Source organism: Phoca vitulina, unplaced genomic scaffold (genome assembly GCF_004348235.1).
Source record: "Phoca vitulina isolate PV1807 unplaced genomic scaffold, GSC_HSeal_1.0 scaffold49, whole genome shotgun sequence".
NCBI classification, from domain to species: domain Eukaryota; kingdom Metazoa; phylum Chordata; class Mammalia; order Carnivora; family Phocidae; genus Phoca; species Phoca vitulina.
Window position 1 is genome coordinate 2,670,725 of NW_022589752.1, and position 27,049 is coordinate 2,697,773.

At 36.2% G+C, this 27,049-nt stretch overlaps 1 protein-coding gene across 8 annotated transcripts in view; it reads right to left on the bottom strand.

The window, feature by feature from the left end:
* SOX5 (SRY-box transcription factor 5) overlaps positions 1 to 27,049 on the bottom strand; it is a 1,002,891-nt gene that overhangs the window by 843,774 nt on the left and 132,068 nt on the right. For 6 of the 8 annotated variants that reach the window (XM_032432676.1, XM_032432674.1, XM_032432679.1 and 3 more), the window contains exon 2: positions 7,985 to 8,066. The exons of 1 other annotated variant lie outside the window; for it this stretch is intronic. The gene's annotated coding sequence lies outside the window, so the exon portion shown is untranslated. Of the gene's footprint in view, positions 1 to 7,984; positions 8,067 to 14,653; positions 18,075 to 27,049 lie in introns of those variants that run through there. One more of the 8 variants, XM_032432678.1, reaches the window with a different exon arrangement.

Here is a 27,049-nt window from a genome sequence, read left to right on the forward strand (position 1 = left end):
TAAAACTGTTAATACCAATTTTCTATAAAAAAACAAAGACCTTCTGCATCTAAAGCAGCAACAAAATGTGGAATTAAATAAATTTTTTAAATGGCCACATATTTCAGCAGTTAAAAAACAAGATAATAGTTGAGAAGAGCACGCTGAGTTAGCCACTGGCAGGAAGACTGTGGAAAGATATATTTGGAACCTTGCTTTCCAAAGGGCCTATGAAAATAAATAAGAGAAGGAAATAATTCTGAAATTTAATTTTGATGGAATTTTCTCCTGTGCTTACTCCCAGAAACATAAAAATTGCAATCTTATAACACATTATCTCTAAAAAATACATACAGCTTACTTTGTTGTATAAATAGATACAGCATATTTCTCCATTAACAAAATATTAAATCAAAATATTTTATGTACTAGTAATATGAGAAAAATTTTCTGTATTTTTTTTTTAATTTAAATTCAACTTAGTTAACATATAGTGTACTATTAGTTTCAAGGGTAGAATTTAGTGATTCATCATTTGCATATAACACCCAGTGCTCACTACATCCAGTGCCCTCCTTAATGCCCATCACCCAATTACCCCATCCCTCCCCTCCAGCAACCCTCAGTTTGTTCCCTATAGTTAAGAGTCTCTTATGGTTTGTCTCCCTCTCTGTTTTTATCTTATTTTATCTTTCCTTCCCTTCCCCTATGTTTATCTATTTTGTTTCTTAAATTCCACATGTGAGTGAAATCACATGGTATTTGTCTTTCTCTGACTTATTTCACTGAGCGTAATACCTTCTAGTTCCATCCACATCATATTTTTAAAAACAGTGTTTTCATACTGAGTTCATTCATTTGAATTATCTTCGACTATGCATTAGAAAATTACCAATTCTTTGTACTCATATTGACTAAAAAGATTAAACTTCCAACCCAATTATCAGTTCCTAAGAAATCCAGTCTGTAATTCAGGATACTCATGAAAATAGCTAAACTTACCCAAGTTTTAAAAGAATCCCCAAACCATTCATTAAGAGTTTAAAGAAAAAATTGGTCTTAGATTTAGGAATCAAATTCCAGCTGAAACTTTGGAGATTAAATGGCCCAATCTCTGAAGTAGGTTAAATGGCCTGCTTATTTTCATATCTTTCCATTTCATTTTTTTTCTTCCTTCCTCCTTCTTTTCTTTCTTGAAACCAGAGGAACTGGGTAGCCTTGCCACAAAAACCATTAGCAAATGAAATGTAAATTATAAAAAAAGTATTTCAAGACATCAAGTTTGTAAAGGAGGGTCATAAAAGAATGAAAACATTTTGGAAAGTTGCTGAGGGACGGCAAAGTGAAAACCAAAGCAGAAACCCCCCAAAAGTTAGCAGAAGCAGTCATTAATGAACAAGACCAATTATAGTCAAATCAAAGTCAACAGGGAATATTCAAACTCATTCCAATACATATACCAACAGATCAAATTTGGACCTGTCAAATCTAGCTTCCTGTTTCACTTCTCTGGTAACCTAAATTGACAAAATGCTTCATTGTCATAGCGTTACTACCCCAGAAGTATCCCAATTTTTATTGATAATGCAGAATAAAACCACCCATACCCTATACACTTAACACACACACATACACACACATGGACACACACATTTTGATGAGTGTTTTGCAAGTTGTAGATTTGCCATAAGCTCAAATAAAGTATGTAATAGAACTGAAACATATTACCAAACAAAATATTTTAACAAAACCTAATGGAAAAATGCCTTATAAATGTCACTGTCTAAAACAGAGGTCAACACAATATGGTCTGTAGTCCAAATCTAGTTCACCACCAGTGAAATAAGAATGATTTAATGAATGAACATTTATAATCAATTTGAGAACTGAAAACATTAACTTTGAACTACAATTATGAAATGTCTCCCACCCAAAAAAATTATTCATTTTTTCTCATTAGACTACTATTATTAAAAATTTCCTCAATTATTATTATTATGCTTTGAACTATGTCAAGAAATTTTGTGGAAATCTTTTTTCTCTCTTAATGTACTTACATAATATCCTCAATTTTGCCTCCTAGCCTACAACACCTAAGATATGTACTATCTGGTATTTATCAGAAAAAGTTTGCCAACACCTAGTCTAAAACAACCTGATCTACAAAACTGTTTTAGCCCCACTTATTTCTAGCTTTTATAATGTATGTATGTATGTATGCATTTAGAGTGTACAACACAACTATTCACATAAAAGATTTACAGCTACCTCCTAATGCTTCCTAAATCATTACCAGGGAAAAGGCCATAATAACTATCTCCTGAAAATAGATTGTTATGCAGAGCTAATAATAATGGATGGCATTTATCTCACCTTAGAATAAAATAGGAGGTACTAATTTTACCCAATAATTTAGTTTAAAAACATTAAAATTATAATACCCAGTGCTAGCAGGGCGTAAACAACAAAACCCATTTCTACATTCACTGTAGCAGTGTTAAATGGCACAATCTACCTGGAAAGCAGTTTGGTAATAGATAGCAAAATACATTAAAACACCCTGATACAGGTAAATACACTTTTTGTAAATCCAAAAATATGAAAATATACACACACATAAAGATGTTCAACAGACTGTTACTTATGATAGTCACCTGCCCCTACCATTTACCAAGTTTTAGAAGCGAGAAAGCTTGGTACCACCCTTTCCTTCATACCAACAGTCAATAATTCCTCGCCCTTTGTCTTCCATATCCTTCCCTTCTTCATCTCTGTAGCTACTGTCCTGGATTAAGAACCTGCCATTTCACATCTTGGGACTGGTTCAACAAAGCGAGGCCTAAGCTTATCCAATTTGAAAAAGAAAAAATAAGGTAAAAATTGTGAACACAAAATCTGCATCACCAATGCCCCCCAACGTTAAGAGAATGTTAAGAAAAGCATAACACAGGGGCACCCGGGTGGCTCAGTCGTTAAGCGTCTGCCTTCGGCTCAGGTCGTGATCCCAGGGTCCTGGGATCGAGCCCCACATCGGGCTCCCTGCTAGGCAGGAAGCCTGCTTCTCCCTCTCCCCCTGCTTGTGTTCCCTCTCTCACTGTGTCTCTCTCTGTCAAATAAATAAAATCTTGAAAAAAAAAAAGAAAAGCATAACACAGGGTAGAGTAGTAATACAGAAAGGGAAAATATTCATAATTAATTGAAGTTAAAAACATACTTTTTAATAAAATTTTATAAAAACATATGACCATGAGAACACATTTTAGAGTCCCTACCTATGCTGGAGGCCCATGCAAGCCCAGAGTTTTTAATTTAAGCTTTATTTCAGCTTCTTGGTATATCTGGGTCCTTACCAAACCCTCAGTTCCTAAGGTTAGTAATTTCTAAGCCATCCATCCAATCATATTGCTGAAGATTAATTTTTCTAAAATGAAATTCTAAACACTTCCTTCACTACTTGAAAAACTTTCTTGCCAATAGTATAATTGGCACAAATCCCTCCATGATATCACCTCCACCTACCGCTCTAACCTCATTCTCTGTTGTTCCAGACATGCTGCATTATTTACAGTTCCTCGTAATGTTATTTCAATCCTCCCGTACCTTAGCAGATGCTCTTTCCTCTAACTAAAATACATTTTCTTCTCTTTTCCAGCTAACAGATTTCTACTCATTTCTTCTATCTCAGCTTACCTGTTAAAGCCTTCCCAGACCTGAAAATAGAGTTGATAGCAAGCTCATTGGCTAACTTGCCTCCAGTACTGCACTTATCACCTGTTATAAGGACTCATTCACTGTGTATTTTCCCTGATAATTTAAAAGCTTATTCAGGGCAGAGATCTTATCCTAGCCATCCTTCCCCAAGTGTCTGCATTAAGTGAGTACTTACTAATCCCTAGTTGAACAAATGAATGGAAAAGGAAGAGAAGCAAGTATGCCAAAAGGTAATTTTTGTTGCTTTTGGTTATTGATATGTTAGCAATTTTTTACCCTTATTTTAAAATACTTTTGTTATGTGGCTCTATTTGCTTTATAATAGGAAATCTAATTTATAATAAAACATTTCTTTGAGGCTTACTCTAATTTCCATTAGATCTGCTATATAATTCTCTTAAAACTCTGCACACCTGTGCCCGGCTTATTTATATGGCCAATAGTCTACTTTACTTGAAATCATATTTAGATCCCTGTACACAATTAGCTAAATAAATATCATTAGTGCAGCTTCATTAAAGTGTATTTTTCTTAAATATTTCTCAGTACACATATTTCTCAGTAAGTGAGCATCTATTAGAGTTTTGGCAAGAAAAATCTTATAATGGACTTATTTCTGCAGGTAGATATTTCAAGCACTAACTGAAAGGGATAATAATTTTTTTGCCATCTGGAATAAAACAGTGATGAATACTACAAGACTCCAATTATGTTCATATTCATGAAGCCATGTTTCTGAATCACTGTTATAATTCCTATCTCCCACCTAGGATGCACTAAAGAATTGTTTTTAAAAGGAAAATATCCCAAACAATCTAATAATCCCCCTAAATATAATCTTCATTGAAGCTGAACATATTTTATCCTTTTTTAGGAAAGCTATCATTACCATGATCCAGTAAATGCCTGCAGGGACTTTAGAGCACACATTCTACCCTTTTTCTCTTGTATGATTTAAATATGTTGTTTTATTACACATTGTTTAAATATGCTCTACGTGAAGCAGCCCACAGACACACGGCACATTTAGATATGGATACAGGTTAAAAGCACCGGAAATGCAAACCACAGGCCATAGGAAAAATATCACCAAATTGGAATTGGGGCCATTTTAGCAGCTCCAGAACCATTTGAATCCTGGTAGAACCTAAACCCTCATTCAGGTATACATTCAGTTTCTAGCCTATGGTATAATGTCCTTATATTGGACCTCTCCACAAACATGTTCCTGTTTCTCCTTTGTGTAAGGCATTATTCTGAGTTTGTGTGATGAGAGACCTTATAGCTAAGTATGGGCTTTTTTCCAGGATAGATCCATGCCTCAACCAGGCTGGTTTGGTTGTTTTAAGGACAGTATTCTCATTGCACAAGGCTGCAAGCAAGATTCATCTGAGATGAAGTGTAGTACAGCAGGAAGAACACAAGCTTTAGAGTCACACAGTTACGGAGTCCCTGCACTAGCATTTCAAGGTCTGTGTGAAATTGAGGTCATTGAGCTTCTTTGAACCCTGGTGTTATGGGTTGAATTGTGCAACCCCCCCTCCCAAATTCATATGTTGAAGTCCTAACTCCCAGTATGTCAGAAGGTGACATTTGAAAATAAGGTCATTTCTATAATTAGTTAAGATAAGGTCATTAGTATGGGCCCTAATCCAATATGACTGGTGTCCTTATAAAAAGAAAAAAAGCAAATTTGGACATAGAGATAGACATTCATAGAGGAAAGATGATGTGAAAAGACAGGGAGAAGATACCATCTACAAGCCAAGGAGAGGGAATAGATTCTTCCCTCACAGCCCTCAGAAAGAACTAACCCTGCCAACACCTTGATTTCAGACTTTGATCCTCCAGAATCACGACACAATAAATTTCTGTTGTTTAAGCCACCCCCTCTGTGGTACTTTGTTATGGCAGCCCTAGCAGACTAATACGCCTGGTTTCCTCAAATATCAAATATTTAATGTAAAGGATGTAGTGCCATTATAAAGATTAAAAACCACATTAGAGGTACTCAAAAGAGGGTAAGCAATTTTTTTTATCATTTAGGATATAATATTTAAAGTATTTTATTTCATATCCTTGAATCTTGCTTCTCTCTCCATTCAGGCAGCCAAATTGCTATACTCTGAACTCACAGCATTAGAAAATCATTGGCAGAGCAGGGGAAGTGTCAATTAAATTACTGGTTTTTGAGTTTCAAAAGCCTAAGACCCTCTGGGAAATTGTAATGACTCCCATGCATACAAAAGAGACCTAGAAGAGACTCTCCTATGTATTAACTAACCTTAGAGTAGATTTAGATCCCTCTGGGTGAAAAATAAGGTGGTCAAGACATATACAGACATTAGTGGGTCCAGGTGCAATTTGGGGTGGAGTGACTGCATCTTTACCTCACCCTCCACCACCTCAACTCATCCTAGTAGGGTTGGAATGACCAGACATTAGATTGGAAGATTCAGCTGAGTTACCTCCATTGAACAGGTATGAAATTCCAAAGTAAAGGGCTTTTTTGCCAGATCAAAATCCAGATTTTAAAAGAAAATCACAAGACTGGTCAGATGGCCCTAAAACCAACAAGATAATGTAAAGGATCAAAACAATAGAAATTAGGAGAAGCTTTACGAAGAGATTCTTGGATTGAGCTGCTACTCTATGGTAAATCCCACCTCCCCCCAAGCAAGAGAGCTGGAAGGTACCACTTTTCTCTCTCAAGTATTTACAGAGGCTTCAAAGGAACAAGTTAGACAGCCTGAATGTGTCCCCTAGAGTTTGGGAAACCCAATGGACTGCAGACTGATTCTCACCTTGGAAATCTGGAGGACAAGAGGGTCAGGCTAGGAGCAGCTCTGGAATCTGAGAAGTACCTGCACCCTTCCTGCCCATAGAGGTTCATAAGATTCATGTTTTCATGAAGCAGGTGTGGGCCACGTATGAGAGAGCCATGCTGAAGCCCAAGATGACCATCTGGAAGTATCACTGATACCCCAGATGAGAGTGCATGTAGAATGGACTATCTGAAAACCAGAAGCTCCATTGGAAAGTGAATAGCTAGAGAAGAAGCCCTGCCCAACTCAGGGGAGTTGAGCCAGATGGGTCCAGAAGGGAACCATCAAAGACCCCGAAAGGAGCCAAATGAGTGTCAGTTTTATTTTTTTATTTTATTTTATTTTTTTGAGCATCAGTTTTAACCATCGCCAGGCCCAGAATGCATGGAGCCAGCTTAACACAGGACCATTTCAAGTAAGAAACATTCTTAAGACATTTATTTCTTCTTCTTTCCCATGCTCCAACCACTTAAGGTTTAGCAATAGATAGCAAGTGGGAGAGGAGGTGACAGATAAAAAGAGAAAAAAACCCCACACCCTCTCCCAGTGCAATTTTTGGCCCAACCCAAAAATGGGCCCCAGATGGGGGAGAAGGGATGATGGATATTAAATTAACTTTCAAGCTATGATTATGGTCTGAGATTAGACATTCTAATTTCTGAATGAAGACTATGTTTGGAATCTAAAGTGCCAAAAAGAATTCTTTTTTTTTTAAATCTAAGAGTAGTCCTATTAGGGATGGAGCCTGCCTGAGACCTATTTTTTTTTCCCAAAGGCAAGGGAACTCCCACCACCCTTTCCCAATCCATTTTAAAAGAACAACAAGTAAAACAAATAAATTATGTTTTGATTTCCTAAGTTGTGCTTGTTCAAAGTACTGTTACAGAGAGAAACCCCAAATATGTGGGTGAGAGATAATGGTAGGAGGGAAAGGATCTTCTTTCTTGGATATAGCCTGGACCTTAGAGATGGCCAAGCAATATGTCCAGGAAGATGGACCTGACCAGGCTTGCAAAGGATCCCATACAGTAGCATGATACAAGAGCAACACAGGTATCATGTGCTTCAGAGTGGCATGAGAGAGCGAAGAATTTCATCCCACCACAGGGAGTTTCTTCTGGTTCAGCAGGAGTGACAGCATGCCCTGATATGCCCAGGAGGTACCTGGAAAAGCTTGAAGAATGAGAGCAGAAGATCCTCAAAGGAAGATCAAGGTATGCCTCAGCAGTTGCCCACAAGTACTGACAAGGGATAGGAGGAAATCTGTGGCTAATGAAGAAATGGCAGCCAAAGAACAGTTATGTCATCCTCAAAAGCTTGGTATCTCACAACCTTACCTAGAACTTAGATGCAACCTCAGATTGCTTCCACATGGTTAAATGGAAGATCAAAACATAATTTAGATTTAGCTATAGAAGAATAAAGAAAGTTACATGTGTTGCATACTTAGTGTGTAGACAGAGACATACCTGCCACATAAGGGTAAGTTTGTCCAAGGCTTCTAAGGATCCTCTTGAAGTATGTCTTTACACTGCAGACTGATTAAAAAGCCTAGAAGAGAATTAGAGCTAAGTCATTTAGAGGCAGATTCACTTTGTAAAGAGGTCAACTCTCAAATTTTAGCTGTTGGGGAAATACCAGTGGATTGTGATAAACTGAGCATTTACTACTATAGAACCCATGAATTGCACCTAGACATCAGCAGAAAGAAAGAAAATACAAAAGAAAGATAATAGAGATCAGGTTCTTTGGTTTGTTTTTTTAATCAAATGCGCCAAATTCCAGAAGAACGCATAGCAAAGTGAAGGCATAACAGGGAATTTAAGGTTCCCATTCCAGGAATGTGGAATTTTTTTAAGTATCAAATATGTTTTTACTGAAAGAAGAAAAATAAATCCAAATAAGGCATTAGACTGTGACAGGCGTGCTCCTTAGAGAAAGTATTCAGGGAAAACCTCTAATAAGGTGACATTTAAGCAGAGAACAAGATGAAGTAAGTAAACCAGAGGGAGGAGCTTTCCCAGCAGAGGGAATAGCAAGTACAAAGGCCCTGTGGTGAGAGCTTGCTAAGCAGGTCCAGGGACAGCAAAAAGGCCACTATGGCTGCAGCATGATATGCAAGGGAGAGAGAAGTAGGACATGAGTGAGGTTGGAAAGGGCCGGGAAAAGGCTTTGGATTTTAATCTAGGAGCCGGTAGAGGGCTGCCTTCTTCTTTAATTAAACAATTTAGTTTGAGATAAGTTGTAGACTCACAGGCAGTTGTAAGAAACAGATTCCTGCACCTTTTGCTTCATTCCCCCCAGTGGTAACATCTTGCAAAACTATAGTACAACACCAAAATCAAGATATTGACATTGATAGAGTCAAGACAGACATTTCCATTACTGTAAGAATCCCTCAGATTGTCTTTTTATAGCAATAACCATTTCCCTCCCATCCCACCTCCTCCATACACAGTGGAAATCACTAATTGACTTATAACTAGTATAATTTTGTCATTTCAAAAATATTACATAAATGAAATCATATAGTCGACATAATTCTCTGGAGATTCATCCAGGTTGGAGTATCAATAGTTCTCTAATTTTTTGCTGAGTAGTGTGTTCTGTGGTACAGATCATTTAACCATTCACTCGTTGAAGGACACTGTGCTGCTTCCAGTTTGAAGTTATTATGAACAAAGCTATTGGAAGCATATGCATACAGGTTTTTATATGAACAAAAGTTTTCCTTTCTCTGGGATAAATGCCCAGGAGAGCAATTGCTGGTTTGTACTGGAGTATGTATGTTAAATTTTCTTTAAAAACCTGCCAAACTATTTTGCAGAATGGTTGTGCCATTTTACATCCCCATCAGCAATACATGAGTGAGCCAGTTTCTGTGCATCCTTGCCAGCATTTGGTGTTGTCATTAGTTTTTATTTTAGCCATTCTGCTTTTCTCTAATGATTAGTGATGATTAGTGATGCTGAACATCTCTCATGTACTTATTTGCTATCTGTATATATCTTCTCCCATAAAATGTTTCTTCATGTCTTTGGACATTTTCTAATTGATTTTTTTACCTGTAGATTGAAAGATTATATTCTTAGTACTAGTTGTTTGTCAGATACATGGTTTGCAAATATGTTCTCCCAGTGTGTAGCTTGCCTTTTCATTCTCATTAAGAGAGAATGAATGAGAATTCATTAAGAGAGATTAATTCTCATTAAGAGAGAATTCATTCTCATTTCATTCTCTTTCATTCTCATTAAGAACTTACACAGAGCAAAATTTCTTAAGTTTGACAAGATCCAACTTATCAACCTTTCCTTTTATGGATTGTGCTTGTGGTAGAAAGTCCAAAAATGCATTGCCTAACCCTAGATCCTAAAGACTTCCATTTTTTTCCTAAAAATTTTCCTAAAATTTTATAATTTTAGATTTTACATTTAATTTCATGATATATACTGAGTTACTTTTTATATAAGCTGTCAGACTTAGGTCAAGGTTTTTTGTTTGTTTGTTTTGGGTTTTTTGCCTATGAATGTCCAGTTGGCCTAACACCATTTGTTGAAAAGGCTGTATTTCCATTGAATTGATTTTGCACCTTTGTCAAAAATCCATTAAATTTGTTTGTGTTAGTCAGTTTCTGGATTCCCCATTCTGTTCCATTAATATACATGCCATTAATATATGTGCCTATCTCTCTACCAAATTCACAGAGTCTTGATTACTATGGCTATATAATAAATCTAGAAATTAGGTGTGTTAATCCCTGTCACTTTATTTTTCTAATTCAAATTCATTATAGCTATTCTGATTCCTTTGCCTTTTCATATAAATTTTAGGATAATTTTGTTTACATGTACAAAAAAAATCTTGCTGAAAATTTGATAGGAATTATGTTAAATCTGTATGTCAGTTTGGGGGAATTGACATCTTTGTATTGGTGAGTCTTCCAGTCCATGAACATGGTATCTATTTTTAGATATTCCTGGATTTTAACATAAAAGTCTTGTACATGTTTTGTTAGATTTATACCTAAGTATTTAATTTCTTTAGTAACTATAAATGGCATTGTATTTTTAATTTTGGTGTCCAGGTGTTCACTGCTATTATAAAAGAATATAATTGATTTCTGTATGTTTATCTTGTATCCCACTACTTTGATGAACTCACTTATTAGATTGACAGTGTGTTTTTTAAATTCCTTGGGATTTTCTACATAAACAAAAATGTCACCTGAAAATAGGGACAGTTTTATTTCTTCCTTTCTGATCTCTATGCTTTTAATTTCCTTTTTTTTTTTTCCTTTTGCACTGGCTAGAAATTCTAGCACTATATTAAATAAGAGTGGTGAGTACACACATTCTTGACCTACTTCCTGATCTAAGGGGAAAGAATTCAGTCTTTCATCATTAAAGGTAATGTTAGTTGTAGACTGTTATGCATTTTTTAATATATGTTCTATATCAATTTGAGGAAGTTCCTGCTTCCTATTTATCTGAGAGTTTTTATCATGAATGGGTGTTAAATTTTGTCAAAAGCTTTTTCTATATGAATTGATAGAATCATGTGACATTTCTTCTTTAGCCTGTTACATGGTGAATCACGCTAATAGTTTTTCAAGTACCGAACCAGCCTTGCATCCCTAGAATAAACCCCATTGATCATGGGATATATGTCATTTTATATGAATTCTATTTGCTAATGTTTTGTTAAGGATTTTTGTGTTTGTGTTCATGAGGGATATTTGTGTCTGGTTTTCTTTTCTTTCTTTTTTTTTTGTGTGTGTGTGTACTGTCTTTGTTGGGTTTTGGTATCTGGATAACACTACCATAAAATAAATGGTTTTCTGGAAGAGATTGTGTAGAATTGGTGTTACTTCTCTAAGTGTCTGTTAGAACTCGCTAGTGAACCCATCTGGGACCAGATTTTCCTCTTTGAAAGCTTAAAAATTTTATGTTCAATGTCCCTATTAATTATAGGGATATTCAAATTATCTATTTAATATTAGGTAAGTTGTGGTAGTTTGTGCTTTCTAAGGAATTGGTTCATTTCATCTAAGTTGGCAAATGTATGTGTATAGAGCTGTTTGTTATATCCCCATATTATCCTTTCGATGTCTGCAGGGTCTGCAGTGATCACTCTTTTTCATTCCTTATATTGGTAATTTGTGTCTTTTCTCTTTATTCTTTGTTAGTCTTGCAGAGGCTTGTCAATTTCATCAATTTTCAAATGGCCATATTTTTTTCATTGATTGTTTTTCTGCTTTCAATTTTATTGGCATTTGTTCTTAACATTATTATTCCCTTTCTTCTGCTTCTTTGGGTATATTCAGCTCTCCTTTTTATAGGTTCTTGAAATGGGAGATTAGGTTACTGATTTTTCCTTTTTTCTAATGTATATATTTAGTGCTATAATGAGTCCTCTTAGCACTTCTTTATCTGTGACCCACAAATTTTGATGTTGTATTTTTATTTTCATTCAGTTCAATGTATTTTTTATGTCTTTTGAGACTGCCTTTGTGACCCATTGATTATTATTTATAATTCAGTATGTTGCTGAATTTCTAAGTGCTCAGAGATTTTCATGTTATCTTTCTATTATTCACTTCTAATTTGATTCCGTGCTGGTCAAATAATACATTCCATAAGACTTTAATTCTTTTTAAATGTGTTGAGATTTGTTTTCTGATCCAGGATATAGTCTCTCTTGGTATATGTTCCATAGTCGCATGACAAGACTATGTGTTTTGCTGCTGATGGGTGGAATTCTGTGAATATCAATTAGAGTCTATTGGTTACTGATGTTGAGTTTTCTATACCCTTGTTGATTTTCTGTATAGTTTTCTATCAATTGATAATGCAGGGTGTTGAAATCTTCAACTATATTTCTGAATTTGTCTATTTCTCTTTTCAGACCTGTCAATTTTTGCTTCATATATTTTGCAATTCAGTAATTTAGTGCATACACATTTAGGATTGCCATGTCTTTTTGATGGAACAACTCTTTAACCATTATATAATAGCCCCCTCTATCACTGGCAATTTTTTCTTTTGCTCTCAAGTCTACTGTATCTGATATTAATATAGCAACTCCTGCCTTTTTAATTTATGTTTTCATTATACATCTTTATCTATCCTTTTACTTTCAACCTGTCTATATCATTATATTTGAAGAGAATTTCTTATAAACAGCATATAGTTAGGTCCTATTTTTAATATACTCTGACAATCTTTTAATTGTTCTATTTAGTCCATTTATATTTAATGTAACTATTGATATGTTAGGACTGAAGTCTGCAATTTCATTTTTTTTGTTTTCGACTTTCCTCTATTTTTCATTTCTCGTTCCTTTTTTCTGCCTTCAACAATTTTTATAATTCACTTTTGATTTATATGCAGTATTTTTTAGTGTCTCTTTGTGTAGCTTTTTTAGTGGTTGCCTTAGGTAAGACATTATATATACAGAACTCATCATAGTCTGATGGTGTCATCATTTTACCACTGTGAGTTAAGTATGTCATAAATTGTGCCCTCCTGAATATTTCTGCAAAAAAAAAAAAGACTGATAAATCAAAAATCTGAACATCAAAATACACGTAGCTATAGGAGATAGTGTTTTGTTTTCTCCCCCAAGATCTCTTGTTTTCCTCCACCTAAAACTATACATGCATTCATATCTCCACTAAAAAGATAACTGAGAAATGGATTGGGATTAGTTGGGGGGGTGGGGGAGAAACTACTCTAATTTGAAACACTAAGATTTCAGGCATTTGATATATACTCTTGGATAGACAACTTTAAAGGTAATTTCTGAAAATTTCTGAAAAATTTTTGAAGTCTGGATAAAATTTTCCCCTTACTGTATTATCAAGGATGTGGGGCATCAACAATTCATAGTCTGTTAAAATTGTGGGTTGCTTAACAACGACCTAGACTGCTGTTCTATTTGATAGAAAATAGATTTCAAAGAGATGAAGATAACTTGCACAAGGTCACAAGTGAGTCAGTGATAGTGCTGAAGCTAGAACTGAGGTTTAATGATATGGAACTACAAAATGAAGATACTAGATAAAAATACTAAATTTTTATCTAAAGTATATCAAAAGTCTGCTTGGGAATGCAGTTGTGCTTCATTTCCTTAAGAAAGGCAAAATAAGAGCATGGCAGGTAGAATATTATCACTCATCTACATTGAAATTTAACCAGGACACAGGAGTTTAAACTTATCCACATGCCAAAAATAGCAATTGGTAACAAATAAATGGACCAACCATTGATATTATTGCAGACACTGGCCCACACAAGAGGTTCCAAACATGAAATTGTAAGAGTTAGCATGTCTTTTTCCATTGTGTATCAGTAAGTATTCCCCCATCTATTCAGGCTCCTCCAAAGTGGCAAATTTGAAGGACACTGGCGTAGTTTCCACATTATGCAGTTTTTACTCACTTTAGATGTAAAAACACTTGAGTGCTTGCAAAAGGGACTGTCCTCAATCCCAAAATATTTTTTTATACTCCCTGATTCATTTTATGAAGGATCAAACCTCTAGCTTCTAGCTCTAAGTTTCAGACTTCCCCTTTTAGTCATGAAATCTTCTATGATCCAAACTGTAGAAAAAATTCTCGCTCTACATCTCCCATTTATATTCACAGTCAGATACTATAATTAAATAATAGAGTTTCATTTACTTGGGCTCAAATCCATTAATTTTTTTTTCTTATTTTTACTCATCTCTTTTCTCTGAAATGTATCCCAGTATTATTATTATCCTTGAGCACACAAATACACAGACTGTGAATCTATAATGAGATCTTCCTATTTTTTTAGAATAGATTTTGCTTTGATTAAATGTCTACATTGCCTCTACTTAGATGCTTTCTAAATTTGAACAAATACCTGATCCTATTGAAAAAATAAAGTCAACCTTTAACAGATGACCTCCTAGCCAAATACGTGTATTATATTTGCTCCAGGGAAAAACTGGTTCACAAGCTTACTTGGTTTCCTTGACATGATGCCAGCAGAGAGTGAATGTGCTAATGCTCCACATCAAAGTGAAAATTCAAATGCCCTTCCATTCCAGCCCAGTGGATTGGCCAAATGATGGAGAACTGTTCAGCATCATGTACAGAGAGAGCCACCTACCTTCCTCTCAACCAGTGGTGCCACATATGATGAGAAGCAGGACACGAAGGAGTAAAGGTGTTAAACACTCAACAGGGAAGTATCTACATCGGAAAGAAAAACTAAGCTATCCAGCTGTCACTGTATCCAACTCTTTAACCAGACAGAACTAACCACACTCCTAGACTTTTTTCACAAGAGAAGAGGAAGCTTGCAAAATTTGTATTCACACGTCCAATGTTGTGCTCTCACCGCATGCCTATGAAACTCCCTTGTCAACAGAGCTTTTACCCTTGCCTTTCTCTCTTTTTCAGGATTTCTACTCCAAATCCCCAGCACACTTAGAGCAGTGATCTCAAAGGCATTTCTATAGCTGATGCAAATTATATTTCTTTGTTTGCCTCCTGGAGATGGGGTGGGAAAGAGAAAGAAGTGTAAAAGCCCCAAAGTGGCAGCGAAAACCAAAACAGCTGATGAAAGCTCATAACATTTTTCACTAGGTTACTGTGTAAATGCCCCTGCTAATTTAGAAAAGCCTTTGTGGTTTTTAACATTAAAAAGTAAAATAGATGTACTCCTATGCTGATGTGCATGGACTGAAGATGAAGTTATACTTTACCAGTGAAAAATCAGTAATTGAACAAATCAAATACCTCAATATAGACCATGAACTGTTAATAGGAGGACAATCTATAAATGCATTTTTCATTGTTAATAGGCAACATTTCTACATAAGAAGACTTGTTTCCCTCTCCAGCCATAGTACCATCATGGATCAAATGTAACAATAAAATAACTGACCTAGTTTGGATAAGACAGCACATACTATTTTAATGCTTTTTACAACACAAAGCCATTATTCCTGACTAGAAGCAAAAATCCTCATAATACACCAAGTTCTAAATTCAATGAACAAAAAACAATCCTAAATTAACCCCTCAGCTGATATAGTAAAGACTGAATGGATAAAGATGGTAAGAACTACATACCAATCTGTGGGTTAGGCTGGTACACTCTGTTCATCCTATAGATCTTAGCCCAAGCTGAAAGTGCAGAGTAAAACAGTCTTCAGGCCACCTCTATGAGTAAGATGAAATTCCTGGTCCTCATATTAATGTCACAGACAGTTCACCCCATCTCTGAGCACTAAGTCAAATTAAATAAATATATTTTTGAGCAATACCTGTAACGTACTTTGTTAGATGATGTGGAGAAAACAAAGTCATTAAAACTTACTAATAAAAAAGCTGTGATCTAACTACTTCAAAGTTGGAAAAGTCATTAGCAGAGAAAGAAGTAAAACAAGGAATACATTCCAGAATGTCAGGAAAGGGTTTATTACAACAAAACATATGTTTGTGTGTTAATATATAAAAAAATTAAATAGCACCTGAAGTATAATAATGTCAAAAATTTTAGAAAATGCATTTTAGACATCCGAAATTCCTGGGTCAGAAGAAGAACAGGAAGACCTGGAGTTGCAGTGAATCAGTAGGTGGTCTCTCCTAAGTACTGAAAGGGCAGGAAGAACCTGAAGAACAAGGCCTGCTGGCAGGCCCAAGCAAGAGCAGGGCAGTCCTAGATTTTGGAAGGAGCCAAAGATAACAGGACCCATACACTTTCATCTAAGGAGCTCTAAGAATCAGGGCTTCCACATCCACAACTCAGTCAATCCTGGTTTATTCTCCCCAAGTGTCTTTGCACTGACAGATCTTGGACTAGCCCTTGTAACCTACTCATGAATCACCACCTTATATCCAGTCACCTCCATGGGCAATGGAGGGAGATTTCAGTGGCCAACCCACTTGGACAATATCTAAAATTTCTTTGTCATGTGTACTATCTTTGGAGTCCACAAAGAGTCATGAAAGTATTTGAGTACGATCTGAATAAGGAAACGTGGTGACTGAAACACAGCCTTAGGAAAGCAAATCCAGTCACTCAACTAGTATGCAATAATTTCAGATAATGGTTCAGTTCCTGATTTGGTAAAAAAAAAAAAAAAATGAGATTATACAAGGAAGTAAGGGCACTGAGTATCTAAAGAGGACGGCTGCTGAAGATACATAAAGTAAGGTCTGTACAATAGATGCTATTTTTATTTTGAGCACTGATACTCAAACACAGTTTAATAAAAATACCACAATATAGCAAAGTGTTTATCATAAACTCTGGAGTTTATGCTGGATAGAGTCTTCCTATCTGGGTGATCTTAGGTAAGTTACTTAATCTCTAAGCCCAGGTTTTATCTGTAAATTAGAAATAATACTTACCAGAAAAATTGTCTACTCAGCATCTCACTGAAAAACCATGCTGCCCCTATTCTCAGACTTCATGGTTCAAGTGAGTTTGACCCACATCTCCTCTAGCTGCGCTTTAGGGATGACTGTTCAGGCCTGAGTAATCACTGACTAGTTCTGGGAAGCCATGTGGGGATCCCCATCACCACAACAATTGCTAGAACTACCCCCACAACCATGATTGAGGTTACTGGATCTTTCAAACCTAAAAGAGTCAACTAAGAGAAAAGTAAAGGTAAGAGATGGGAAAACAGAGTGAGAGATGGATGCCTGGACATATACCATGAGCTTAAAGGTTATTTTCTATCAGGGAACCACTATATTCCCTTTCTTATTTCAACTCTTTTGAGATAGTTTTTGTCTAATCTACTACAAGGAGTTTTTGTATCTGTATGTGAGGAAAAACTGAGATAACACCCATAAAGTATTTGTTACTCTTGGGCATATAGCAAACACTTAGTAAATGTGAGCTATTTTTATGTACAGAATTTGAGATTATTTAAACTTCCCTTTCCAAGATGACTACATGAAAAACAATTTTCATGGGACTCATTAAGATACCAAGGGTTTCTATTTTCAAGAAAGTCATAATCAATAATAGAAGATGTTATTAATAGCTCAAAGACATAGAAGACAAGTCTCAAAAGGCAGCAGATAATTTGGCCAACAAATGAATTAAAGACAAAATAATACTTAAGTCTTCAGAGGGAAGAGAGAGAAAAGACCATTGGGCTAGGCTGGTTACCAAAAGGCTTCATAGACATTTCAGCTGGGTTTTGAGGAACAGGAAAGACCTGGGAAGCTGGAGAGAAGAGCAGACAACATTCCAGGCATGCACCTCAAAAAATATGAGTGCTGGTACTAAAGCCCAGGACACTCTTGGACCTACAAGAGAGGTTTTTCAAGGAGAAGTCATCGAAAAACAACTAGAATAAAAAGCTCATGCAGATGACAGCTCTGAAAGGCAAGTTTAACTGTATTTCACAGAAGTTGGTTTTCACTGAGGTCATCTAGAGGTACAATGGGATGATATTAGGTTGCTCATGTAATTCTTAGTGAAATTTTAAAAAGTAATAAAAGTCAGAGGGATGTTTTGAAAGACTTTTATAATCAAATCACACATCTTTGGGGCACCTGGGTGGCTCAGTCAGTTGATTCCAGCTCAGGTGATGATCTCAGGGTAGTGAGATCAAGCCCCGCATCAGGCTCCACACTGGGCATGGAACCTGCTTAAGATTCTCTTTCTCCCTCTCCCTCTGCCCTTTCCTGCTCATTCTCTTTCTGTTTCTCAGAATACACACACACACATATCTTTGGATACATTATATAATACTGCTTTTTCCTCCCCTTTTTCTTATTCCAGCTGTAATTGTTCATTATTTTACTCACATTCTACAGCCAAATTATCATAAATACACAAATACACCCTAAGGCATAATGTAATAGATAGTGAAGTTTTCTCCTCAATATCCCTTCCTCAGCATGTAAGAGCTGTGCAGTTTGAGGGATTGAGCCCAACATCTGTGGTATTAAATTTAAAGCAGCCATGGTAATCCCATCTTCCTTGCCAGTGGATGGTTGGTGCCAGGAACCTATCCCTTTCAGTAGGCTGCCTTTTCATTTTGTTGATGGTTTCCTTTTCTGTGCAAAAGCTTTTTATTTTGGTGAGGTCTCAATAGTTTATTTTTGCTTTTGTTTCCCTTGCCTTAGGAGACATATCTAGAAAAATGTTGCTAAGGCTGATGTCAAAGAAATTACTGCCTATATTCTCTTCTATAAGTTTTATAGTTTCAGGTCTCACATTTAGGTCTGTAATCCATTTTTAGTTTATTTTTGTGTATGGTTTAAGAAAGTGGTCCTGTTACATTCTTTTGCATGTAGCTGTCCAGTTTTCCCACATGACTTATTGAAGAGATTGTCTTTTCCCCATTGCATATTCTTGCCTCCTTTGTTGTAGATTAACTGGCCATATAAGCGTGGGTTTATTTCATTTATTTTAGATAGAGAGCTTGAGGGGGAGAGGCAGAGAGAAATCCAAGCAGACTGCACTGAGCATGGAGCCTGACATGGGGCTTGTTCCCATGACCCTAAGATCGGACCTGAGCCGAAACCAACAGTCAGATGCTCAACCAACTGCACCACCCAGGCACCCCACCTTGGTTTATTTCTGAGCTCTCTATTCTGTTCCATTGATCTATGTGTCTATTTTTGTGCTAGTGGCATACTGCTATGATTATTACAGCTTTGTAGTATATCTTGAAATTTGAGATTGTGATATCTCCAGCTTTGCTCTTCTTTCTCAAGTTTGCTTTGACTATTAAAGGTCTTTTGTGGTTCCATACACATTTTAGGATTATTTGTTCTAGTTCTGTGAAAAATTCTGTTGGTATTTTGATAGAGATTGCATTGAATCTGTAGATTGCTTTGGGTAATATGGAATTTTAACAATATTAATCCTTCCAATCCATGAGCATGGAACATCCTAATGCAAATCAAAACCACAGTGAGATATCATCTTACACCTGTCAGAATGGCTAGAATCAAAAAGAGAAGAAATAACAAGAGTTGGCAAGATGTGGAGAAAAAGGAACCCTTGTGCACTGTTGGTAGGAATGTAAATTGGTGCAGGCACTATGGAAAACTTAAAAACTAAAAATAGAAATACCATGCAACCTGGTAATTCCATTACTGGGTATTTACCCAAAGAAAATGAAAACACTAATTCCAAAAGGTATATGTACCCTTATGCTTACTGTAGCATTAATTACAATAGGCAATATATGGAAGTAACCTAAGTGTCCAGTGATAGATAAATGGATAAAGGGATGTGGAGTGTGTGTGTGTGTGTGTGTGTGTGTGTGTGTGTGATACAATATCACTCATCCATAAAAGATGAGATCTTGCCATTTGTGACAGCATGGATGGACCTAGAGGGTATTATGCTAAATGAAATAAGTCAAACACAGAAAGACAAATGCCATATGATTTCAGTTATATGTGGAATCTAAAAAACAAAACAAATAAATAAATGAACAAACAATGAAAGCAGAATCAGACCTATAAATACAGAAAACTGATGGTGGCCAGAGGGAAGGGGGTCAGGGGGGTAGGGAAAGTGGGTGTAGGGGAGTGGAAGGTACAGGCTTCCAGTGATGGAATGAATAAGTCACAGGAATAAAAAGGACAGCACGGGGAATATAGTGGATGTTGTAATAGTGCGGTATGGTAACAGGTGGTAACTACACTTGTGGTGAGCATAGTATAAAGTATAAACTAATTGAATCACTAGGTTGAACACCTGAAACTAATGTAACATTGTGTGTCAACCATACACAAATGAAAAAACAAAAAGAATAAAGCTGACATACAGAGGACGGCAGAGCTAAGGGAACTGCAGAGATAAGATGCTGAAAGCACTGGCCAAAGTCAACCCAACAATCTGCCCTATCTCTAATGTCTGGCTTTGTGAAATATTATTTTCTTTATTATTAAATCTGGTTAGTTTTTTTTTTTCAAACACTACTCCAATTTCTTTTAAAAATACTCTAATGAGCCAGTACACTTGTGTATCATTTGTGAATGACTGTGATCCAATAACACATCTAATCTCATGGCCCTCTGGTTATTCCTAGAGCCTCCAGAAGACCAAAAAGTGGGAATCAGGACAGATAAACAGGTGGGATGGAGGATCTATATGTATCAGAAAGCACTTGTCCAGGGGCGCCTGGGTGGCTCAGTCGTTAAGCGTCTGCCTTCGGCTCAGGTCACGATCCCAGGGTCCTGGGATCGAGTCCCACATCGGGCTCCCTGCTCGGCGGGAAGCCTGCTTCTCCCTCTCCCACTCCCCCTGCTTGTGTTCCCTCTCTGGCTGTGCCTCTCTCTGTCAAATAAATAAATAAAATCTTAAAAAAAAAAAAGAAAAAGAAAGCACTTGTCCAAGTGATTCATTTCAGATGAGCAGAATACCATCTTCTGAAAAGATGGGAGTAATGAGTTGTCAGAGTCATCCAGATTGATCCAGACATTCTTGTCAAACAAGGGCACCCCAAAATTATACATAACCAAGGCTCTAAAACCACAAAAACTTTAGATTCTGCCACTCTACCCTTCCTTTTTCCTCCTACACAGCTGCTAAATAGGGGCATTTTATGCCCTGGTGATATTAATGAAAAGAGATCCTTATAGATGAGGCTCTGCCTTAAAAGGATTTTCTGAACAAGTGGATGTTATAGAGACTATGTAACTTTCTATGTGCGTTTGTTTGTTTGTTTTTGCCAGACAATGCTTTGTGGTGCAGTCTCTAGGAGGGCAATTAACCATTTAAACCAACTATGATATGGGCTATATGCAAAAAATGATGAAATTTTGCTAGTGTCTACTCTTTTTCAAAAAATAATTTTTGAATGTTTAACTATAGAAATATATAAATAATATAATGCATATGAAAACTGAGGAAATTACACTTACTGCAGCAAATACACATTGGTAAATGGTGATCAAGATGAAGCAAACATGCTAAAAAATAAAAGTAGAACTCTATGCATAAGAGCCTATAAAGACAGTAACTTGTAGCAGATTAGATCACCATTAGCCAAAAGAGAGTGAAATATGAATATAAACTGTGAAAGAAGACTTTGCCCACAGTATTAAGCCAAAGAGATACTAATTTCAGAAACATTTTAAATGTATACATTGTAGTTCATAGCTAGATGATATTCTTCCCTGGCTGAAACATGGTTCTTTAAAAATATTAGAACTTCTGACAGACATCACATATATTAGGACCAATTCAGATGCTTTTGTTTTGACATGAAATTTGATAGTCCAAAATTAATATTTGAGTACTAGAAGTGAAAATTCTCAGCACATAAAATAGCACTGTCTATTTAGGCCTATAAACAATAACCAAGCCAGTAGCAATGAACATACCTAGTGTTTAGAAAACAAGAAGTAGATGAAGAAGTGGATGATGGCAGAGTATGTACAAAATGTGCCTAGAACATCTTGACATGCCACATACCAAGGACGCTATCAAAGATGACTATAGTTATGTCAAAAGTACTCAGGAGCCAACCTGAAGAGGTTTCCATTAGACAAAGGTGAGACAATTTGAGGCTTCAAAAGACTAGGAATTGCAATAGATCAAACTCATCAAATATGCTTAAATTCATGAGTTCATGATGATATTTAAAAGAAATTACTTGGTTACTTCCTGAGGAGGAGAGGAAGCCGCTCTAAGTGGTAAAATATTTGCTCCTCAAGGTTGAACACACCCTTGTTCTCATGCTATCGGAAAAAGTTAAATAAGATACACACTTTTATTACTGTTGCTAAACACCTACCAGCTCCAAATGTTCTGCTTTGTTTAAAAAGATAATGGGGCATTCATTATACTAAAATCATGCTCTCTTTTCTTTGCAGATCCTATCAGAATGAGTTGAAGAATGTACTGATTCTAACGTTTCCTTCTCTTAACAAATCAAATAATCCCTTTTCCAACCTGAGAAACTGTTAGCTGCATCTAATATCACCAACCCTCATCAAAACTGGACAAAGGCAACCTTCTGCGATGTTTATCATTACTGCAAGTTGGTTACAACTACAATTTAAAAGCTCAATATAATCCTATCTGTAAAAGGTGACTGCACAGTAACCGTAGTCAAGGTAAAACATGTTCCATAAAACCTAAGAATAGCATCATCCAAGGAAGTCTAGACAAATGGGTGCATCAATGAATAGGAAGAAAATGCTTCATTTTTAATAAAAATCATTCATTGCACTCCTTGCCATAACTTCCCACACAAATCTTGAGTAATGTTTCATACTGCAAAGTTATTCTCAAGAAAAAAATAAGTCAATACTGGATAGGATCAATATTCCCAACATTGTTCAATATCTGGCTCTCCTCTTCCCATCCCAATGAAATTAGGAAGGACTGTATGATTAATTCTAGCAAAGAAATATGAGACATGATGTTCGTCACTTTTGGAATAAAGTATTTAATTGCCAGTGCTTAGCTATCTAAATTTTCTCTTCCTTGGCCTGGGAATGCATGGAAGCAGGTCTATATGGAGGTGTACTAAAACTGAAGTATGGAAAGCAAAGTCAGCAGGTGGTAGACAGTTGACATTCAGAGTCACCTAAACTCACAACAAGGTTTGTAAATGAGATTTGAGGGTTATTTATAACAGTAGATAACTTATTCTAAAAATGATGTGCTAGACTTCTGCATTTTTCCCAAATATCCCTTCCACAAAGATCTAATAAAAACTACCTTCCTATATCAATTTATTGAAGCTAACCAAATTAATTGGATTATGGAAATGAAAGGATTTAGAATTAATATTTTCAGGATGGCAAATTGTTCAAAAATGTTATCTATATTTGATAAATTAATTTGATAAATTTGATAAATGCCTAATAACTATAAAACAAATCTGTTCTCATATAAATAGAACTCTATTCTAGGATTTCTCTACTGAACAGAGAATGGTGTGAATATATAATGTGCAGTAGCCACTCTGAGCCTAGTTCTTCCTTAAGAACTATGACAGGACATAAGGTAAAGAGCAGTGTTGATGACATTTATAGAGTCTCTCAAGTCCCAACTGATTCTGAAACTGATAAGGCTTATATTTTCTTGACCCCCTAATCCTTGGAACCAAAAGTACCTGGTAAATGAAATTTGTCTTTCATGATTTCCTCAAATCTCCTTCCTTTGATGAATCCAGTATATGCTACCAAAGACTATTAAAATATAAAAAGTCCATTGTGAGATTTCAATAAGGCTCAATCCAAGACTTTTGTTTGATGCTTTCTCTATGTAAAAATACTAGGGAACTTTTAAAGTGGAACTTTGTATTTTTCCTCATACAGCGAACATTGGTGTGTAAAAATCATACAACATTCCCAGGAAATACAATCACCTTTTATCCAAAGCCTCAGCAATCAACAGTTTGAAAAACTATTCCCTGCTGAACACAAAGGTATTTACCTGGGTCATGAACTAAAATGGCAATTGTCCCAAATATTTCCATGCATTTGATGGGTGCCATAGGAGCTTAAATGGACATGGTGGTGACAGCAATGTATGGACTATTGATTTGAGTCTGACTGAGGACTCACAGAATCGCTTCCTCAGCCACAAAGGTGTCCTAGGAGGTCTGCTAGCCCAAAATGACCTGGTGGCTTTTGAGATGTGTAGGTACCACCTGACACTACACAATAATGATAGAGCTGTATGGAAAGTGGAGATAAGGGGTCCGGCATGTATCTTTGCCAGCAAAATTCACAACATTTCATTTCTTTAAAAAAAAAAAAAAAAAAAAAAGACAGTGGGCAATCATTATACAGTTTAATTATTCCTTTGGGTTCCACAAAGAGCTAAAAAAATAAAATAAAATAAAATCACCAGCCACCAATCTGCTACCTGTGGCAGCTGAAAAATATTATAGTGGAATTTCAGGGGCAAATAGTGAAAAGAGCATCTCCAAATTGTTTGGAAAAGGATCTTCAGTCTAAGGAGAATTGACAGCACAGCTTTAAGAATAGATAAAGGACTGCCTCAAGGATCTGTCTTGCTTCCTTACTTTTTTAAAGTAATACCTTCATTTGCATAGTAATAACCCAATTATTGTAAGATTAGGTGACAGGAATCTCATTATTGCTATTTCCACAAAACAGTCAATATTCTATTCAATATCTTTTAATGTTACGTACCTTAAAACATAATTATTTCAATATATCCTCATTCATCTTTAATGTAATTTTCTTTTTTAAAAACCTTGCCATAATTGTTGGTTTTTATGGAATATATTAGTGTTTAAACAAGCACTTTTCCCCTCAGGCTGCTATGAGAACAAGCAGAAGCAACCAACAGCTTGGGGGCATTTCTGCCTTCCCCCCCAGGAGGAAGTCCACCAAAAGACCAAAGGCACAAACACTGCTACTGAAAAAATCTGTTGTAACAAGCTCCACACTCTTCCCAACACTGTAGTTTCCCCTCCTGCTCTTTCACTTCATGCTCCACAAAAGATGCTTCCATAATGAATTTTCGTCTTACGGCAACTTTAAAAGTGTTAGCAAATACATTCTGTTAAATTTCAAATTGTATGATCTGGGCTCTTTTCTTCATTGTGTGTGTGTGTGTGTGTGTGTGTGTGTGTTTTCCCAGACCACATTGTAGTACCAAAAAAAAAAAAAAAAAAAAACCCACATCCGAGACAGCTGACATACTGGGGAGACCATCTGCCTGCCATAGGTTTACCTGCCATGGGCTTTTACAGTTTCAATTACAAGATAATCAGTACAATAAGTGGCTGGTTACCAGATTAACATGGGAAACAAAGCAAAGAAATAGAGGGGAGAGAGTGAGGACTATCTACATTAAGAGACTAGAGAGCCATACATGCTATTACTTTGAAATGATATCAAAATTAATGTACAGTGAAAATAGCAGTTAGATTTTGTCATGAGAGGAAGTAATATCAAAGGGCTGTGGTTTGGAATCCAGAGTTAACACTGCTTGACTGTGGCCCTCCTGACTACATATTCTTCAGGATGTTAATCTCTCCGTACTTTGTGAATGAATACTCATTATTCATGAGTATTACAATTAATTTATAGAAAGAAGCACAATGTTCCCTAATCAACACAAATTAAGTTTTCTCAAGATATAAGCTTCATCAATCATTAACATGATTCATTGGGTGTTATTCCACATAATCTGATGCAGAGAATCTCAACAGGCAGGGAGCCCACCTAACCACAATCTTACCATCACACACCCAAACCATCAAATCACACTCTACTCTTCCCATTCTTGATTGCCGAATAAATTGCAAGGCTGACCAAACACCTTTCTGCATGTTTAATGAATTTTAGGGGATGCTAACTCTGTATTTCATTATTTTTTTACAACAATGGGAAACCACCATTCTTTAAAATGAGTTTGGTCGCTATAGGCAATTTTCCCGCAAACAGAAAAATTATATAGGCCAATTTCTGGTTTAGTAAGCCTTTACTGGAATTAAGTTGTGTAGTTTATCTCTTTCAAGTCGCTGGGCTGCTCCTCAGAAACCACTCATAGCAGCAAGGACATGAGTCAGATAGACATTTAGTACAAACCCCAGCCCTTTAGAGAAGAATAAATTCATGGAGCATATTTTTCATCAAGATCACCAGTCTCAGTGTATGGCTCAGGTAGAACTAGAATTCAGGTCTCCAAACTCCTATTCCAGAGCTCTTTCAACTTTCTCTCCCACACCATTTAAAATCCAGACCTCATGGGAAGGATGGCAGTTATACTACATTGATTAAGTCTTTTTATCCCTCACTGAGTAATACCACTATACCACGGTCAATACCACTATACCAAACTGATAAAGTCATTATTATTTATAGGTATCAGATAATGTACTGTTTTATGTTAAATATTAGAACCCCCATTTATTGATGAAAAGATGAGATCTAAGAAGTTTAGAAAATTGCTCAAGATCACAGAACAACACGTTCCAGAGTCTGGACTCAAAACCAAGTCTGTCTTAAAGAGAAAGCATATAAGTTGCTGGCACACAAACAAAGTTTACATATATAATTTACTTTGGTTTTGGCTTGGACTTTCACAGTCCTGTCTTTGTTGAACACTCCAGACACCCTCCAACAGTCCAGAGAGACTACACTGTAAGGCCAACCCCAGACAATTCAGTCTCCAATATTCCACCCAATCTCATGCCTCCTTATCTTTGGGCATGATACTCCCTTTTTCTGTAATGCCCTCACCTTCTTCTATTGCCTTTATCTCTCAATGCTCATCTACTAAACTTTTATCCATGCCTCAAAATCCGGGTCAGTCATTACCTCTTCTGAAGTCCTGCCCTACTACCCAACACCTTCCAGGAGAATTAATCTTCCCTTCCTATGCTATTTCTGAACAGTTAAACCATATATTCAATTACTGAATGTAATGATTAGTTTACATGCCATCTCCCATAAGGAAAGCTCCTTGGGGACTGGTTTAATTCATCTCAGTATCCACGGTAACTACCAGCAATATACTCGAAATGGAGGTGTTGTTTTATAAATGTTCAACTGTTTGCTGAACGAAAGATATCTATCA